Source organism: Vipera ursinii, assembly GCF_947247035.1.
Source record: "Vipera ursinii genome assembly, chromosome: 6".
Lineage (NCBI taxonomy): Eukaryota > Metazoa > Chordata > Lepidosauria > Squamata > Viperidae > Vipera > Vipera ursinii.
Window position 1 is genome coordinate 34,942,188 of NC_139515.1, and position 18,303 is coordinate 34,960,490.

Consider the following 18,303-nt stretch of genomic DNA (forward strand, 5'->3'; position numbering starts at 1 on the left):
TGCCCCAGCTAATAGAAGCCTTGCAACAGCTGGGGGTGGTGCAGAAGCCTGGAGATCAGGAGCTGGTGGAAGGACAACAGCAAGGGTGGCAGCAGCAGGACCCAAACGTGCAACCCCTGAATGTACAGCAGGACCAGTGGGGCCAGCAGCAGTGGGGGCCTTGGCAGCCATTAAATCAGCAACCAGAGTGGGGCCAGCAGCAACTGGAGACACAACAACAGCAGTGGGGGCCCCAGCAACCACTAATGAGCCCACCCCTCAGAGCAACCTTTGATGAGGACCCAGAGAAATTGATTTTCTTCCTCAACCACGTACGCTCTCATTTGAATAGCTGGGCCCATCTCTACCCGGACCCAGGTGCTATGGTCAATGTGATTGCATCCAGCCTAGAGGGAGAAGCATCCAAATGGTTGAACAATTTATATAACGAACAGGCCCCTGAATTGGAGGACCCCCCCACCTTTTCCTCCTGGGACAAAAGGAAAGATTTGAAGACCCATCCGTCGCCCTCAGAGCAGAAGAGCAAATTCATAAGATAAAGCAAGGTGAACAACCTGCCCTGGAGTACATGTGGGAGTTTCGAAAGCTGGCCGGTCGGATAGAGAGATGGCCTGAGCAATACATAATTCATCTTTTTAGAGAAGGGTTAGATGACTACCTTTCTCTGGCATGTATCTACCGAACTGTGCCTGACCAATTGCATAAATGGTACCAGGCAGCGGTGAAATTAGTTGTTCAGCTCGCCCGCTATAAGAAGCCTCTCCTACCTGAACTTGAACCAAGGTCAGAGCAACCTGAATGGCAATCACCCCCATGAAGATCTCCAACTACTGTAATGGCTAAAAGACCTAAGCCACATCTAGACCCAGCAATTAAGTGTTTCCGATGCGGACAGCAGGGACATCAAGCAGCGAAATGCCCAGTACCCTTCCCCCAACAGCAGAGCAGACCAGGACTAGCAGTGAGAAAGACACCTGCACAGCAGCTAAAGGGAGAGAAATCCAACCGGAACTTGTTATCCAGGTCACATCCACCACAAGGGAGGACACCAGAATTCAGACTGGATCCACCCCCGTTCTACCCTCTTTTGACAATCACGACAAATGGAAGAATGACCCGATGGTGAGTCGACACATTCTATCCTTTGTATTGCCTGCTAAACTCAAAATCCCTAAGTCAGGGGCACAAGTAGACCTGAAAGTGCTAGTTGATCCTGGCTGCTCCCGATGCATCATTAGCCTGTCCTGTGCCTTAAGACTAGGCATACGGGCTAAGCCGCTCTCCAAACCTGTGAGGTTGGAGCAAGCTGATGGCTCCCTAATGGGAGGGACTTTAGTCACACAATTAATGGAGCCCTAACACCTGGAAATAGGAGGGCACTGGGAGTTTATTTGCTTCCTGGTAGTTCCAAAGATGTCTGAGACTGTGATCCTAGGACTAGCCTGGCTACACAATGGAAGTCATTTATCTGGTGGGAAAAAAGAATGAGAACTCATAGGGCCTGATCCTTCCATTGATTCAACAGATGTTACAGGGGATTTTAGCCCACCCAATGAGCAAGCGTACATGGCTGCCCTATGGCCACCTGGCAAGCCGCTCATCCCCAGCGGCTTGTGAGTACCAGGACCTAGCGGAGGCGTTTAGTAAGAAAGAATGTGATACCTTGCCTCCTCACCACCAGAATGATTGCTCCATTGAACTGTTACCAGGGGCCAAACTCCCCCGACCAAGAATGTACGCTATGTCCCCCCTTGAAATGGAGGAGATGCAGCGATATGTGGATACAAACCTAGCAAGGGGATTCATCGAATGGGCAAACTCTACTGTGGGAACCACTGTGTTGTTCAAAGAGAAAAAAGATGGGTCTCTTCATCTCTGCGTGGACTATAAAGGCCTAAATGCTGTGAGTGTGGAAAATAAATACCCTCTCCTCCTCCTGACTTCCTAACCCACCTGGCGAAGGGGAGCGTCTTCAGCAAGTTAGACCTGAGAGAAGCATATTACCAGGTAAGAATAAAGGAGGGGGATGAGTGGAAAACAGCCTTCAACTGCCCCTTGGAAAGCTACCAATTCAAAGTCATGCCTTTTGGACTACAAGGGGCCCCAGCCGTATTTATGGAGTAGATTAATGAGGTCCTACACGAACATTTATACAAAGGGGTTCTGGTGTATCTTGATGACATTCTGATATACAGTACGAATATGACTGATCACATAAGACTGGTCAGAGAAGTGTTAAAGAAACTACTGAATGCCAAACTTTACGTCAAATTGTCGAAATGTGAATTTCACCAAACCTGATTAGATTCGCTTGGCTATAGAATTTCCCATGAGGGCATCAAAATGGACCCAGCCAAAGTGAAAGCTATAATTGAATGGCAGCCCCCAAAGACTCGCAAACAGCTCCAGAGCTTCCTAGGGTTTACCAATGTCTACCGTCAATTCATTCCCTCTTTTGCCGAGATTGCTCTACCCCTTACAGAACTACTCAAAACAGGTAAGGGAGGGGGAAAACTGCAACCTGGTCAACCACTAGCATGGACTATGAGTTGTCCGAAACCTTTTGAGAATTTAAAAAGACTATTTGCAGCTGAACCAGTCCTAAAGCACCCCTGCCCCGGGGAGCCCTTTGTAACCCAAGCAGATGCCAGCGACGTAGCAGTCAGAGCTGTGTTACTACAAAAGAATAAAAGTGGAGTCCTACAACCTTGTTCCTACACCTCTAAGAAATTCAGGGAAGGCAAAAGGAGATGGACAGTCTGGGAGCAGGAGGCCTTCACAATTAGGTGGGGGCTATTAACCTGGCGACACTATTTAGAAGGGAGCAAGGTGCCTTTTGCAGTATGGACAGTTCACAAAAATTTAGAGGTACTAAAAACTCCTTGCAAATTGTCCCCAAAGCAAGTGCGATGGGCACACTACTTTAACCGTTTTAACTTTACTTTAAAGTACATACTGGGAAGGAAAAACTTCCTAGCTGATGCGCTATCCCAACTACCACAGTACAAAAGTGAACGTGAAGAGGTTATTGAGGCAATTATTCCCAGTTCACAACCTGCAGCACAACTCACACCTCGCAGAACCCCTAATCTTGATGACCCGAGAGTGAAGAAGATAAAACGAGAGCTCGTTACCGATCAATGGTTCAAAGATAATCAAACCTCCCTAATATGCAGGGATGGTTTAGCATACATGGGGGAAAATTGTATCTACCTGAAGCCCTTCATCTCAATGCTCTCAGACACAGCCATGATGTAAAGCAGGCTGGACACTTTGGATATTTAAAAACTCTACACCTCATCTGCCAGAAATTTTGGTGGCTGGGGCTAAAATGTGATGGGGAAAACTATGTCAAGAGTTGTACTGGACTTCCGGTAGCGCTGCCGCGCCGAATGGCAGCATTTTGAAGCCGCCCAATCCTGAGAAGCATCAAAGCGCTCGGAGGCAGCGAAAAACAGCTGTCCCGCGGCCCTGGAGCTTCTCCCTCGGGAGAAGAAGGAGAGGCGAGCTTGCCTGGGTAGAGGTAGAGCTCCCCTGCGATTCTCTCAAGTAGTTTGGGGGATAACAGGGTGAGCCCCCTCGGAGCCCAGGCTCTCTCCGCTCTCAGGACGTTTTCGCTCCAAAAGGAGTGGAACCAGACGCGACAACTGCACCTGCTGCTTAGATGGGACTGTGAGTATTTTGTTTCTTTGAGAAGCAGGCAGAGCAAAGCAGGAAGATCTGAATTTTCAAGTTGGATTTTAACTTTAACTCAGATTCATTATCTTCTTCAAGTTTTAAGTTTGAAATGGAGTAAAAATGGCGCTGGAATGTTTCTTTCCTGTGTGAAGTGACTGCATTGGAAAACTGTTATATTTTGCTACATAGCAAGAGATACAATTTGCAACTGACTTTACCCAGTACTGGATTTTTTTTATTTGAAAGCTTGTTCCCTTTTTTCTTATTGAAGGTTAAGGAACTTTGGGAGAACTTTTATTTTTTCTTTCCTTTCCCTTCTTCCCCCCCCCCTTTTTTTTGAACTTTGATTCTGCTGGGTGAAAGAGGAAATTGAAACCTAAGAGATGGCTGCGAGACGTGGGGGAGGGCCTCCAATTTCTAAGAATGTTATTTCTTCACCTTTACCACAAGCTGTAGGGCAGACTTCGATGAAACCTGCAGTACAACTACCCTCCCCCCCCACCTCCTGCATTTACACTGACAGACATTCAGCGAGTTGTGATGCAGTCAACACAAGTTTTGCAGCAAGAAATAAAGGAAACAAGGGAAGAATTTGTTAACCAAAACAACCGAGGGAAGATATAGTGCTTGCACTCCAGGGTTTGGCTTCACATATAGAACGCCTGGATGTTCATGTGGACTCAGTTATGGAGTATGTGGAGAATTTGGAAAATAAAATCATTGATGCTGAACAGAAGATTGATAGAGCAGAGGCTAAGATTGACAGAACAGAGGACGAAGTTATTATATCACAATATAAGAACATGGAGTTTGCATTGCGTATCAGAGGCCTTAAAGAGAATCCTAAAGAAGATTTGGAATGGGAAGTAGCACAAGCAGTGGCTCCTGTTTTGAAATGTGAACCTGAAGAACTACTTAAAGAAATGGATAAGACATTTAGGGTTAACTCCTGGATTGCTAGGCAAAAAAAATTACCTAGAGATGTAGTGATTTATTTTTCCAGGAGATCAACCAGAAATTCTATTATCCAGGCCTTTTATCGGGAAAGATTTCAAATTGCAGGCCAAGACATTATGATTTTAAAGGAGATACCTCCAAAAATTCTTAGAAAAAGGAAAGATTTTGCCTTTCTGTCCGATGAGCTTAAGAAGCGACAAATCCAGTTCAGATGGGAAATACCTAATGGAATTGTGGTAAATTACGCAGGGACCAGATACAGATTGGATACAATTTTAAAAGCAAAAGATTTCTATACTAAGGTCCTGAAAGCAGGCTCACCACCGTCTCGTCGAATCAAAAGAACAGAAGCAAGACAAGAAGATAAACAATTGAGTAAAAGGGCAATGTCATTGCCTCTTGAGGAGATACAGCAGGCGGAGGTTATGGAGCAGAGTTTGGCATTAAAGGAAGACCCAAAAGAACAGAGGATGACAAGGGCTGCATATAAGCGTATGGAAAAAGAGCAAACACAGAAGCCTGTATCTGGTCCAACTACGCAAGACGCGGCTGTCTCAGAGCCTGTGGGAGGAGCACGTCCGAAGAGAGCAACAGCTGATCTTCAGGTCATGTTCCAAAGGCTCCTGGTCACCAGAGATGGTGAAGTTCCTGACATGGAATGTTAATGGCTTAAATTCACCACAGAAAAGAAAGAAAGTATTTTTTTATCTGAAACAACATAAAAATGACATTGTTTGCTTACAAGAGACACATATTGCATTAAAAGACCAAAAGTATTTGATTAATTCCCGATTGGGAACACATTTTGCATCTTTTGCTCCGGACAAGAAGGCTGGAATGGTCATTTATTTAAGAAAAGATTTTTCGGCAAGATTGATTGAATCGGATGAGGATATATAATGCTTTAATTGAATTGGATTCGGAAACGGAATTAGTTAAAGATTGTATGATAAAGTGGGCACAAAATATTCAGGAACCAATTTCGCTGGACACTTGGGAGATAATTTGGGTCAGAAATGTTAAATTTACTCAGGCTCAAAACTTAAGAGAAAATTTTTATAAAATGTTTTATAGAAGGCATCTGGATCCCAAGAAGTTGTCTAACATGTATCCTAACTTACAGTCTAAATGTTGGAGATGTGGTAGTTTAGAAGCCACCTATTTTCATATGTGGTGGAAATATAAAAGCTTTTTGGATTAAAATTTGGTGGAACATTCAAAAGATTTTTAAGAGAAAGATAAAGTTCTCTCCGCAATTGCTTTTATTGGGTATTGTTGTAGATTGTGATGTTAAAGAAACCAATTTGATGTTGAATATGATAATAGCAGCACGGTTACTGGTGGGACAATATTGGAAGAAGGATAGTTTGCCTACTATAGAAGAATGGGTGTTTAAAGTTTCGAATCTTGCAGAAATGTCTAAGATTTCTGCTTACTTGAAAGATCATTCACAGGAAAGATATATTTCAGTTTGGAGGAGATGGATAGATTATATTCAGAATAAATATGGGACTAAAAAGTTCCATTTAGCTTATAAGTAGATTTTAGAGGGATATTGTTATTGATCTTAGTGTTGGTACTTTGTATGTATTTATGTTAAAGGGGAGTTAAAGCACATTATGAATTTGGTTAATTGTATATTATGCATAATTTTTATTTAGAATATGATTATTATAACTATAATCCTGTATTTAGCTCTGGGAAGTGGGGGGGAAGTGGGCGGGTTTGGGGTGGGGGGATTTGGGGATATATTGTAAAATCTTGTTTTTGTAAAACTCTTTAATAAAAAGAGTTGTACCATATGTGCCACCATGAAAAGAATTCCAGGGAAAATCCCTGGGCTACTGCAGTCGGTAGCAGGCCCTTCCCAACCATGGAAAGAAATAGCTATGGACTTTATTGTAGACCTACCCAACAGTAGAGGAAATACTGTCATCTGGACTGTGATAGATCTGTTTTCGAAGCAGGCTCACTTTATCACCTGTAAAGGACTCCCATCTGCACAACGATTGATTAAATTGTTCCTGAAACATATCAGTTGCCCTCTGCTTGACACTTGATCAATGGGTGAGGGGGTGGGAAGAGGTTTGGAGAAACACAAAAATGGCATTAAAAAAGACTTCTGAGGTTTATAAAAAACAAGCTGATAAAAAGAGGGCTCCCCAAAGAACATTCCAAGTGGGGGAGAAGCTTTTATCTGTCAACTAAATATTTACGTCTCAAATTAACCAGCAAGAAATTGGAACCGAAATTCTTGGGGCCTTTCGCCATTGTGAAAATCATCAACCCAGTCACAGTAAAATTGAAACTCCCCAGTCTTTTGGGAAAAATTCACCCGGTGTTCCATTGCAGCTTACTGAAATCTTTTCGAGCCTCCACTTTAAGACCTCCCCCTAAGAAAGCACCTGGACCCCTCGTCGTAGTGGGTCAGACCCATTATGAAGTGAAATGTATTCTTGACTGTAAAATCTTTAAGGGAAAATTGCAGTACCTAGTGCAATGGAAGGGATACCCATTGTCTGAAGCCATTTGGGTGAAATCTAGCGATGTGAAAGCTGACAGACTTATCAAAAGGTTTTATGAGAAACACCCCAACAAACCAAAAGCCAGCTCCTAACTTGTGTTGTTTACATTACAGGATCTGTTCTTTTGTAAGGGGGACCGAATGTCAATACTGCAAACATTGACATGTTTTTTGCACTTAAAATATAAAAGACAGCTTGTTATTTTAATTGCTTCATTTGGGAGGGAGGAATCACCCGGAAGTTGTGATAAGATTGCAAAAAGCCATGTGCAAAATAGGAAGTGAACTCTCTTATGTAAAACTAATTGGATAATGTGATTTATGCCGTGTAGATAAGGGCGGGGATTGTGTGTGTGTTATGATGGGTTTGGGGGGAGGAGTTTTCAGATTCTGGCATCCCTCCATGAGTGCTGATGTTTCGTTTCATTACTTAGACTTTTTAGATAAATAATATGCCTGTAATCTGTTTGATTTGTCTCATTTATCGGAACCATGACAGCTTCCTTGTGTGAGGTGGTGCCCATTCTAGCACTGCCCTGACCTTCTCAGGGTCCATTGCAATGCTCTGTGGGGATATGCGATAACCCAGGAAGTCTATTTTTTTCTGGTGGAATTCGCATTTTGATAGTTTGGCATATAGGTGGACAGCTCGCAGTTTCTTTAAAACTGCTCTGACTAGGTTGACATGCTCCTCTTTAGACTCGGTGAAGATAAGGATATCATCTAAATAAACCAGGACCCCTTAAATAGGTTCTCCCTTAGCACCTTCTTGATTAATTGCATAAATATTGCAGGGGCCCCTTGTAGTCCAAAGAACAAAACTTTGAATTGGTAGTATCCCATTGGGCAATTAAATGCAGTTTTTCATTCATTCCCTTCCTTAATCCTAATGAGGTAGTACGGATCTCTTAGGTCTAGTTTGGTAAAAATTCTTCCTTTCAATAGGTGGGATAACATGTCCTTCATGAGGGGTAGGCAGTACAGGTTACTTTCACTGATTGCATTCAGGGCACGGTAATCCATGCTCAAGCGCAAAGTGCCATCCTTCTCTCTAAAAAGGACTGGGGCGGCTACTTTGGGCATGGCAAGCTCAATAAATCCCCTTTCTAGGTTTTTATTTATCAATCTTTCCATCTCCTCCTTCTCTTTATGGCTCATGGAGAGCAATCTGGGCTGCAGGAGTTTTGCCCCAGGTTTGATTTCTATGGTACAGTCTGTGGGTCAGTGAGGAGGGAGCTCATCTGCCTGTTCCTCGCTGAAGACTTCAGGAAGGTCTTGGTATTCCTCCGGTATTTTGGGTTACCCCTTTTCGTCTCCCACTGACGCTTTCTCCACTCCTGGGCTTGGTAGGGCTCTTTGGGGTGTTAGATTTGCATGATCCCCTTTCAGGAATCTGAGCTCAGCTGTTCTCCAATCTACCCAGGGGTTCCACTTCTTTAGCCACACCAGCCCTAGGATCAGTGGGCATTCTATGCCTGGGGTCACTACAAACATTGTCTTCCTCATGGTCCCCCAGGGATAGGTGGATTGGTAAAGTGGCTAGGGTAGCTTGAACCCACCCTGCTGTGGACCCATCTAACTGGCCAAACGAGATCGGCTGTTTCAGCCTCCTCACCAGGATGCCCAAGTTCCCCACTAGTGTTGAGCTAATGAGGGAGTGGGTGCAGCCAGAGTCTATTAAGGCTTTCACTTTGACAGCTTTGGGCATGGAGGGGGCTAATATAGTCACTGTCTTGAGGATGGGGGTGATGGGTCCACTTACCAGGGGTTCGCCCTCCAAATTGTCGTCCGATGTATCCACCGTGCCTGCAGTTTAGGCTGGAGTTCCCTGCCCATGCTTTGCAGAGGGTGGGAATTCTACAGCCTCTGTTGGCTGGGGACTTCCCTGACTTTCTAGCCAGTGATCGATCTGGGTTGCATTGAGGGACTTTCGAGCGGCACTCTACAGCGTGATGCCCCTTTCTCCCACATTTGAAACAGCCTGTTGACTTCTTGGCCATGGCCGGTGGTTTTGCTGATTCATGCAACAGCTCAGGAGGCAAGCGGCCCCACGATTTTCCTCGGCAGTACCTCTTCAGTAGATCGATCTCTGCTTCCTCCACCAGGACATACCAACAACAACTTTTATTGATTAGCCCTTGGGCCATATCAAAGTACAAAGTTCCAGCAACAAACCGTCACCAAAACTAGATAAAAGCAATCCGAAATGGAATTTGATAAAATACAATTTAAAATGGAATTAAAATACAATTTAAGTTAAAATAGTAATAAAATGCAAATTTAAGATATAGATAAAATATGGAAACATTATATTTCGGAGTCGCCCTTACAATCTACCCCAATCAGTCCCACATATGCAGATCTTAACTGGATCATTTTGTTCAAATACTGTGCTACATTGGATGTTATTTTCAAGTTCTGGCCGGACATAAGGTAAGTTATTTTGATATGGGGATCCCAATGGGTCATTCGTTTGGTATATAGACCAAGATACCTGTCTCTCACCCTCTTATACAAACAACAGTCAAATAGGATGTGAGCCAGGTCCTCTACCTCTGCCGCTCCGCAAATGCAGAGACGCTCATTGTATGGTATAGCATGAAATCTCCCATATCTGACCATTGTGTCAAGCTGTTCAAATCTTGCTCTCGTAAATATCTCCCTAAGATGTTTTGGGAGTTGTGACTTCAAATAACTGTCCACTTGAAAAGTACATTTGTATTTACTCAGCCATTTCAAGTTACCCACCTTACTAAGGATAGCTATATCAGTTTGTGCTTCTATATCCTTAATTCTTTGGGCAACTCTTTTTTTAGATTGTTCTCCTGTTACGCAAGAAACAGGAAGGCCACAGCTTCTTACAAAATTTGTTAGTTTGGTGATCCAGGAAATTTGTGATTGTAGTTTTATTTGCTCTAGTAGGCATAATTTGGGAAGTCTATCAGTCTCCATTTCATTAACTTTGCACCAGTAGTTATAAGCTCTAATTTTAGATAATGCCTGAATTGTATAAATTCTCAATTCAGCTCTAACTGCTGCAGCAGATGTTCTTGGATCTACACCCAAAATGCATCTCAGATGCTGGGACTGTGTTCGTTCTAAAGCTGTGGTTGAATAAAGACCCCAAATTTCTGCTCCATACAAGAGCATTGTCGTTACCTTAGCCTTATAAACTTTGAGTAGTGGAGCTAGGGACCCTGGGTAACTATGATTCTTTAGTTTGAGCAATAAATTCAAACGGGCTTTTGCTCTAAATGTACTTCGTTGATGATGGCAGGCCCAAGATCCAGTCTTGGAAAAAGTTACTCCCAAATATACAAAGGTATTAACCTGTTCAATTGGTTCACCGTCTAATTGCCACTTATGTCTCTGATGGTTTCTTCCAAACACCATTATTTTCGATTTGGATTTGCTAATAATTAGGGAGTTATCCTGGCAATAAGAGCTGAATCTTCTTAATAGCCTACGTAATCCTACTTGTGAGTATGATAATAAAATCATATCATCAGCATAAAGCAAGCTGTTACAGTAAGTATTTAGGATCATCGGCATGTGTACCATGGTATCCTTCATTAACCCTGGCAAATCATTGATGTATAAATTAAATAATAATGGGGCCAGGATACACCCTTGCCTTATCCCTTTATTTGTGTGAATCCTATTGGTCAGGGCCCCATTAACCCCATACCGCACCCTCAAACAGGTACTTGTGTAAAGGGCTTTAATCAAAGCCAGAAGTCTGGGTTCTATTTTAAGAGATGTCAATTTACTCCATAGTACGTCTCTATTTACCATATCAAATGCTGCTGTAAGGTCTATAAAAGCAGCAAACAGGGGTCTCCTCTTATAGGCATATTTGGCAATTAGATGGTTCAAAACAAAGCAGTTATCAATAGTAGATCTGTTCTGTCTAAAACCTGCTTGTTCTTCTGTGAGGATGTTGTTTTCCTCTACCCAGATTTCAATTCTGTTCAAAAGGTACCTAGCATATATTTTTGCTACAATGTCAATCAGGCTGATGGGCCTATAATTACTAGGATCCTTTTTATTCCCTTTTTTATATATAAGGACAACTATTGCCATCTTCCACCCGTCTGGTATATGGCAGGTGTTATTTATGTGTGTAAAAAGACCTGCTAATACAGGGCCCCACCAGTTGGGAAATTTCTTAAATAATTCTGCTGGTAAAAAATCCTCGCCTGGGGCTTTATTGCTCTTTAAGCTTTTAATGATGGACTGTATCTCCTTTTCTGAAACTGGTGGCCAAGGGGGGAGGGTTCTCGGATTAACTAAATCACTGTTTAAAAATAATTTCTTTACCGGTTCGGTGGGGGCAAACAAGCACTGATAATAATTCTCCCAGTCCGCAGCAGAGATTGGTATGTCAAATGCAAATCTCCGTTCCTTCAGAATACCTGCTACTGAGTGCCAAAATAATACTGAATTATGACTTCTGGCAGCCAACTCAAGTTCTGACCAGATTGAAATGGCAAAACATTTTTTCTTTAATGTTATAGTTTTTTTATATTCCCTTCTTGTGTGCAGCATCTTAGCTTGTATATGGGCAGTAGGATTCCTCTGGGCAAGCCTCATGGCTGCCTTCAATTTCTTTTTCTGTCGCTGGCAATCAGGATCAAACCAGCGAGGTCTACCCACTTGGGCTCTTTTTGTAGTAGGTTTAGCTGTTAGGTGTTTCTTCAGTATGTTACACAGATTGGAGAATGCATTGAAGGCTGACATCCAGTCAGTAGTAGATGACTGTATTGTTCTAGCCCACTTAGTAGCATTCTCTGTTTTAAGGCATTCTAATATTGCCTTAGTATCAACTTTGGTCCAAATTAACCTTTTATTTTGGGTCACCTCTACCTTTTTGGTGAGCCATCTGTCAGCCATGTTATATGGTCTTAAATCTGAGCGGCCTCGCAATGTCACACTTACAGGCTGATGGTCGCTATTGTCGCTAAGGTGTACTGTGACCTCTGAGAAGAGGTCAGCCTTATCTCTAGACACACAAAAGAGATCCAGTACACTACTTGAATTGGCTGAGTGGTATGTATAAGGGTATGTATAATTCTTGTCATTACCTCCCAAAATTTGGAGATTACCCTTAAAAATTAAGGAGACTAGGAGCAGGCCAGCGGCATTACTTTTACAGTCTCTTGAGAGCCACTGAGGATGGTTATCAAAGAACTCCCCTGGGATTCCCTTCTTCTGGGCAAGCTCATACAGAGAGGGACCCAGTCTAGCGTTCAGATCTCCTAATAATACCACTATGGACTGAGGGTACAATATAGATAAATCTTCTAAGATAACTTCCAAGCCCATCCAATATTCAAAATTATAGTGCTGGGATGTGCTTGGAGGAATGTACACATTTACCAATATTAACTCAAACTGGTCATATTCAAATTTGACAGCTAGAAAGTACGGATACTTATCTTCGTTATATAATTTCTCTCCCTGCCATTGCAACTCTTCCTTTATAAGAATGCATAGCCCACCAGAGGGTCTCCCTTTGTTCTTTGTTTTTAGGGCTGGGGAGGCCCATCCCTGAAAGCCTGGCAATTGTACTGGTTCATCCACTTCGGTTAGCCAGGTTTCTTGAAAGGCTATTACGTCAAATCTAGAAAGAAAGCTCATTAGTCCACTATCAACCATCCTTTTCCAGCCAGCTATGTTCCAGGTCATCAACTGTATGGGGTTCTCAGAAGCAACGTGGTCTGACTTGGTTAATTGGCTAGATGGTGGAAATGCCAGATGTCAACTTGACATTGGAGTCGGGTCAATATCATCTATGCTTCCCATATAAACACAGTTGTTGTGAGGTTCGATATTTCTCCTTGTGGATTGCAGAACTTGTTGTTGTTCCTCTATATCTCGGTTGCCAGTGTGCCTCTGCTCTTGCTCCAAGAATGATTTTTTTTCCAAAGAGCAGGTACTCTGGCTTAAGTCAATAAATGTAGATTTATGTCCATTTTTGGAGGGGCATGGCTGAGGGTTCATCTTGTGGAGAGATGTTGTGGGAACTTCTAAATCAAATGAGGATGGAAGCTGGATTATGTCCTTAGTTTTTGTCAGCTTAGGGGGCACTGTGTGATGAAGCCCTTTGTCTTTCAGTTGTTTCTCAGAGGCTGGGTCAGTCAGTGCAGTTACTCCACTCTCAGCCTGTGTGACAACACCTTTTTTTACTGTTGAGGTAAAGGCAGATTGTTGATTAAATATCTTGTCACAAGGTTGCGTGTTTAGTGGATCCAAATTAAATAGAGGCTTTGCTGTAGATTGGGTTGTTGTCAGTGCCTCTTTTAGGTCGTCCAATCTTTGAATGATGTTAACTTGCTCAGGTTCTGGCAATGCACTGAATAGGTCAATCAACATTTCCTCTGGCACATCCTCAGCAGTTCCTGCAGCTGTGGGTAACACAGTTCGTGTATTGCTTCTTTGCTTTCTCAGGGTCAGTTCAGTTGCAGCAGCCTCAGGCTTAGTAGTGTGAGGGCTGTTGCAGCCTAGATTTAAAGCGACAGTTCCCTCTTGGTGACGCTGTTTCAGGAGTGGGCACACTTTTTCTGAGCAAAAGACCCTTATTGGAAATATAGAGAAAAAGCTCAGAAAGGGCTTCATTCTGAAGAGCATGGAGGGAATTGTGGGCTGCTTGAATGATAGGAGAATTCTCATACATTGTGTTCTTGCTGGCAGCCACTCTACATGTAGTAGATCTATCAGAGTGGATTCACAGCGGAGCAGCTGGCTCAGGGACAGCCTAATAGCTTTTCTATTGCTCCAACGCCCTCTGTTTACTCTCTTGTCATAAATTTGCAAAGTAACCTGGTTAGTTTGCAGACTGTAGTTATATTGGTCATCTCTTAGACCTTTGCCTGATTGAGTGTTTTCTCTGTAGGTGTTCAAATTTTTGGGAGGAGAACAAGGTCCTTCTCTACTTTCACCTTCTGAGTTAGCCATCCCATGTCTGTCCATGGTTATCCTCCCAAGTCCTTCCACAGTATTTGGGTGGCTCCTAACAAACTCTGCAAAAGACTCTTTCAGACAATCAACCTTATCCATGACAATTGACAAGAGATTATATATTGAGTTTACAGTTTGGGCTGTAAGCAAACATTGTCTAGAGAGGAAGTCTGTCACATTTTCCCCCTTCAAATTTGCTACATCTCCCTCCTGTGTAAAAGAGGCTGTTGCCAGATTCCAAGGAGGGGAGCCATTCTCCAAGAGGGAGGAGGACAACTCCACATGCTGTCTGCTCTCCAGTTCAGTTTGTAAGTCCCATTCCGATGAGTCACATAAATTAAATTTATCTGATAAGGTGCCTGCGAATGAGTTACTTACTGGAGCAGACTGTCTGTTTGCAATATAATCCTCCATTTTCTGCTGCTTCAAAGGCTTGGATATACTTTCTGCTGCAGAGTGCTGTCTGTTCCTTCTTTTCCCCATTCAGGTTTGTTAAAACAGGTTTAAAAATAAGTTTAAAACTATGGTTTAAAAAGTTGAAATGGGTTAAAAATGGGTTTAAAAAGTTTAAAAGAGGTAGGTTAAAATACAATATTAAAAGAGGTTAAAAAGTTAAAATAAAAATAAAGTAAAATAAAATAAAACCTTTACTTTTGGAGGAGCTCTTTACAGCCTTTGCTGCCTCTCCACCATCTTGGCTCCGCCCTCTTTTTCCACCAGGACATACCATTCATCGAGTTGGCTTGGCTCCCCTTGAGGCAGGCAAACATCATACAGGTCATAGTTTAGGCTGTCTTTGAAGTGGCTAAGGAGGATGTCTTCTGGCCAGTTCAGCTTGTTGGCGATGGCCCAGAATTTTTGTGTATATTTGGCTACTGTGTGTCTGCCTTGCCTCACAGTTTGGATCTTCTTGCAAGCTTTTCGGTCAGCCTGGGGGTCCTTGAATTGCCTTCTCAGAGAGGACATGAAGTGGTTGAAGTTTTTTAGCTCTAGGGCATTGGAATCATGCAGATTCACCATCCAGTCTGCAACCACCCTGTCCATAGCGGACTGCACAATACAGATATGGGCTTTGTTGCTGGGGATATCTCATCCATATTCTTTCATGTAGCCAAGGACTTGGGTTAGGAAGAACCCCAAGCATTGCGACTCTCCCCTGAATTTTGCATTCAGTGGTGGAAATCTTTGGATGGATCAGTACCTTCACCGCCACTGGTGTTGTCTCTCATCCTGATTGACAACTGCATGTCAGCAGGTAGTGGGGGTTGCCAAAGTGGTAGCTGCTATCTCGGCAGTCTCAGCGGACATCCCTGGGACTTCAGCTTCTGATTCCGCTTCAAGGTATTGGTGCGGCCGCGGGGTTCAGGTTTCTCATCCCCGAGAGAGCCGAGGGTTCTTTTCATCAGGTCAATAGCTTTCTCTAGGATCCAGTTTGAGTGCTGCACACGATCTCCTTCCTCTTCACTAAGGTGAAGCAATTTCTCCATTTCTTGCTTCCATCCGTGTTGGTGGCTGCCTCGTCTCAGGGTCACCTTTCTCAATCTCTTTTCCCACTCATCTTTCTTTCCAATGCCCATCGATCACCGAGGTTTGTGGGTGCATGTTTCCACCCCTTCTTCTGAGGAGTAGGACATCTTGGATACCGACAGCTGGCAGGGACCCTGCCAGAGGGAGGGCTCCCCCTTTGTGGTGGGTTCTTCCTTTCCTGCCCCATCGTCCGACATTGTAGATTTTGCAAAGTCCCGCAGTAAGGGTCTTCCTTCCAGGTTGACTATTACTGCAGATCCTGTCTAATGTCAGGACCCACTTCAATCCCACATCTTAAGAAAGGAGAACTCTTGGAACCAATTTCTTCCAACAGGAACTTTTATTAAGACTAGTTGATAGCAGGCATAATGGACAGCATCTGAGATTTCCAGCTCAGAGCGATAGATTAAAGCAGGGCTTTTTAACCGGTGGTACGCATACCATCTGTGGTACTTTGTCAGGTGGCAGGTGGTACGCAACTGCTACCCAAGTGTAGCAGGGGCGGGGAACGAGCTGAAGCGAGCCAAGCCTGAGGGAGAGGTAGCTGTAGCTGCAGAACTGTCTGGGCTCGGCAGAAGCCCCAGCAGCTGGCAGGGCTCCAGCTGATTGCCTCCAGCTGATTGGTGCTTCCGGAAGCTCCATGGAGCTGGAGGTGAACTGAAGAAAAAAAGGGGGGGAAGCAGAGGACAGGCTATAAAAGGAGGTGGTTTGTGTAGGAAAGGGGGAAAAAGGACAACAGGGAAAGAGAGGTCAGCCGGCAGGGAGGAAACAGGGACAGAGAAGCAGCAGCTGTTGCTGGAAGAAAAGGTCCCCTGGTTTGTTTCTCCATCCAGAAGAATGCAAACAGCACTGATGAAATGAAAAACTGGCATGTCAGAAAGGAGGTGGGTTTATTTAGTTCTGGATCAGCTGGCAGCTTGATTAGTTACCATAAGGATTTTTGTACAGTGTTTTGTAATTCAGAGGCTCCTTTGTGTGCTTTTGGTTATTGGAATATTTTAGTCTGTATTTTAGGCTAGCAATGAATCCAAAGTGTTGACTTCTGTACATTTAATCCCTTTAAACAAATGTAATTAATTTTACCCCCTTATCTTGAGTTTGTCTATGGTAAACAGGTTTAATTTTAAAGCTAAAGCTTTTCACAATTGTTGGAGCCTTTCAGTCTTGCATTGCAACATTGTGACATGTGACAGGCAGCTTAAAGAAAAAAAACCTAGAGTTTATGTGTTTATTTTGTGAGCCTTTTTTGCTTTGCACTTGATTTCTGTGTCTTTAAGGTTACAGGGAAGGGATTGGGGTGGGTACATTCTTATTACACTGTGGCAGGAGAGCTAAGAAGGGCCGACCAGCTGGCTCACGGGTCTATAAACTTAGCAACTTTAAGACCTTTGGACTTCAACTGCCAGAATTCCTCATCCAGCCATGATGGCTGAGGAATTCTAGGAGTTGAAGTCCACAAGTCTTAAAAGTGCAAAGTTTGAAGACCCCTGAGCTAGCTGGTAGTGGTGCATATTAATAAACATGGATAAATTCATCATACATTTGTCAGTGCAAAGGGAAAGTGATTCAGCAAAGGAACAGCCACCAAAGAAATTAAAACTGGTACTTTTTTACTTTTTTCCTGCAGTTTGTAATATTTGACTAGATTATAGAATAAAATACAAAAATACAAAAGCAAATTGTAGGACACAGTGGGGAGGAAAAAGGGGAAAAGTGAGGGGGAGAAGAGAAAAAGAACAGACTTCCTCTGTTGCAGTAGAAGGAAGCATTAACATTGAACCTCAATTTTTTTTTACTTTTCTATAATATTATAAACTATTTCTATAACAACAAATGAATCTAATCAGTAAAACCCAAAATCCCCCCTTTTTTTAGTCATCAAGTTTTTGACATCTTGCTAAGCACTAGTGGTACTCAAATATTGTCATGTCCTAAAAGTGGTACAATCTGTAATAAGGTTGAAAAGCCCTAGATTAAAATATCCCCAAACAAGACTCCACCCCATAGTCTGTCCACCTGGTATGGGATGGCCAATCCCCAGGTGTTAAGTCCATCATGGGAAAAGGGGAGATAACATCAGCCCGTCTCCAGTTCACGCAGCGATGGTTGGCAGCTTCTTCACACCTTCCTCTGAGAATGTAGAAATAAACCAGGCACTGGGTTATGTTCCTTATTTCCTCCCTTGTTCTAGGTGACAGTTTAGGGAGATAAAGTTCAAAGAGGCAGATAACGCAGGAAGCAAATTGTTACATTGTAGCAGGTAGAGGACACAGAGACAATAAATGAAGCAAAAGGTTACATTGCAGTGGATAGAGAAAGCAAAAGCAATAACCCCGCAGGCACATCCCCCCTCCCCCTTGGGAGTATGGCAGAACCCAGGGAAAGGTGAGATTTGATTTTGGGTCATGGGGGATAGATCAGGGGTCAGCAACCTGAAACAGTGAAAGAGCCACTCAGAACCAGTTCCCTCACAAAAGGAAAAACTGGGAGCCAGAAAAAAATCTGCGTGCATGCGCAGAACGGGGCTTGACCGAAGAGAGGAGCCTAAGGTAAGACATGCACCCACTCTGCCCACTCTGCTCTCATTCACTCGCCTTTGCTTGGAAAAGCTTCTCTCTTGTTCTCATTCACTCACATTTTGTTTGCAAAAGCTTCTC

At 43.3% G+C, this 18,303-nt stretch overlaps 1 protein-coding gene across 1 annotated transcript in view; it reads left to right on the forward strand.

Moving 5' to 3' along the window:
* Positions 1–18,303, forward strand: part of CNTN1 (contactin 1) — a gene marked incomplete at both ends in the record, with an annotated part of 250,063 nt that overhangs the window by 175,311 nt on the left and 56,449 nt on the right. The gene's annotated exons all lie outside the window — the stretch shown is intronic.